The following is a 2,276-nucleotide window of genomic DNA, read 5'->3' on the forward strand; positions in this document are numbered from 1 at the left end:
CTGGTCTCTCTATACTAAACCAAACTGCCTTGGAAATCATAAATGAGTATCTTGACTTTGCTTATTTGATCACCTGACTTTGCACTTTATTTGAGTAAATCTTCCAGACAGACGGTGCCACCCAGCTTTTTGGGCATTTATACAGCACAGATGACTTTTCTGCCCCACAGTCAACAACTGCCTAAGTCAGCTCATGTCTGCAGCCCTTCCCCATTCTCTGGCATATTTTTGGTGAATTATCATTCAGGTACTCCCAGAGATGGAAAATTAGTCCTTTTAATTGCATTCTCACAATACATGGGATTTTAAGCAGTAAAATTAAGTACAAAGTTTATCAACAAATTCTGGCCTTCTGGTTTCTAGACAAGTTATTCTGGTACATAATACTATCTTTCGTTATTAATTTTCATTAGTGTTATGATTATTATTTTGAAGAACATGAAAAATAGAAATACCTTATTCATTAACCCACAACTCAATTTGTATTTTTCTCATTCAAGGAAAGGATGTTATATTACTTGCCTTTGAATCTCATCAGCTTATTATTTCTTTTGACAGTGAAAAAAGTCAGGAAATCCAAGCACTTTCTTTTGGCAGTAGTCAAATGAAACTCATATATACAAAATGGAATGAAAAACTGTCTGATGAGCTAGACTTGAGGCAGGAGGACAGGCATCATATATCTTATTGTTTTATTTGCCTCCCTTGGTCCTCCAATAACTATTCCCAATTTTGTTTTGCATCATCTGTTCCCCCAAAATATACTCCTTAGGCTTTTATATTTATAGGTCCTACTTTCCTTTTCATTCCTTTTATGTTCTTTTTTCCCCCTTTTCTTTCCTCCCCAATTATTCTATGGAGGTTTTTTATTGACTTTAGCCTTTGATAGCTCTATGTATTTGAAAGCAGCCATTCACCACCTCTTCTGGAGAAGTACCAATAAAGTGCGATACCATTATCACAAAACTGTTTCTCAAAGTTTTGTCACATCCCAGACAGTTTCATGAAGATATGCTGAAAGGATTTGTTTTGTTTGTTTTTGCTTTAGGGATTGCTAAGGGCAACAGGCAGTCCTGAAAGGGATTGTAAATCATGACTTATTGTGACACATCTTATTTGTTGCCAGGGGTATTTTCTTTCTTTGGGCCAAAAATTTCAAAATTTTGTTCAAAACTATTTTTCGATGTCCCATGCCATATCAGAAAAATAGTGCATGTTTTCTTGCCTGAAACGGAGAAAACTCTCTACATTGCTTTTAAATAATGTCCAATCTCAGGCCAAAAAGCACTATATTAAGTAGTAACAGACTGTGAGGAGACAGAGGGAGACAGAGACTCGGAGACAGAGACAGACACAGAGATTCTAGAATATGCAAAGACAACAAATTCCAGAAGGCTATTACAAAATGGAAGCAAGAACTAACGTCAGCCAAGGTAGATCATCTGAATACATGGACTCTCTAAGGAATGCTCATTGTGTTAGGTCTCTTTTTAGGAAACTCTGTGGTGTTGAGATAGGCCACTGGGAGTTCTACTTGCATGATTTTACTCTGACATAGTGGGCCGCTATTCAGGCAGTGTCAACATACTTGCAGTGATGGAAGATGTTTGGGTTTATTCTGAGTGGAAAATGATTTATTTTTGTTTGTTTGTTTGTTTGTCTGTACTTTGGAAGTCCTGATTGAGGAGCCTGAAGATATCCACACTGAGCATTGATCTGTGCATCAGTAAGTCTGGATCTTAAGAGGGAGATCCACATTGGAGCACAGGTCTTCTACAATGTGGTCATCGTACCCTGTGTGAGGGCCACCATGGGGTGGGCCCCGTGAACATGGTGTGAACAACAACAGCAAAAATGGTCTTGACCTCAGAGAGTTCATGTCTACTATGATGGGAAAGAAAATATGCAGTGCCTACCTTTCAGATGGAGCTGAAGGAGACAGAGTCAGAGGGACTTAAAACCATAACAACAGCAACAACAAAGTGACATGGAATCCATGAAAGGGGGTGTGACAAATAAACAACTTTTCAACTGTATTCGCGTTTATAGAGTGTTTTAGGAAGGTAAATATTGAAAGGAACATAACAAAGTAAATGAAATTAGAAATGCACATTTTATTTTGTGAAAATACAATTTTTTGTCTATACTAGAAGGACTATATCAACAACAAAGATAGCTCTCCATAAGACATCATGACTCTCTAAAAGATGCTTATTGTACAGATGACGTTTTTCTAAATTTACAGATTTTTTTCACCTGTAGTGTTTATGCCTGGT

General features: G+C 37.3%; 1 long non-coding RNA gene across 1 annotated transcript; it reads left to right on the forward strand.

Annotated features, from left to right (window-relative positions):
- The first annotated feature begins 1,172 nt into the window (after positions 1–1,172).
- On the forward strand, positions 1,173–2,036 carry LOC129489599 (uncharacterized). The gene is made up of 2 exons (XR_008660043.2): positions 1,173–1,433; positions 1,675–2,036. It is a non-coding gene; the product is annotated as an uncharacterized lncRNA (long non-coding RNA).
- The last annotated feature ends 240 nt before the right edge of the window (positions 2,037–2,276 follow it).

The sequence above is a fragment of the Symphalangus syndactylus genome, chromosome 1 (assembly GCF_028878055.3).
Source record: "Symphalangus syndactylus isolate Jambi chromosome 1, NHGRI_mSymSyn1-v2.1_pri, whole genome shotgun sequence".
NCBI lineage: Eukaryota > Metazoa > Chordata > Mammalia > Primates > Hylobatidae > Symphalangus > Symphalangus syndactylus.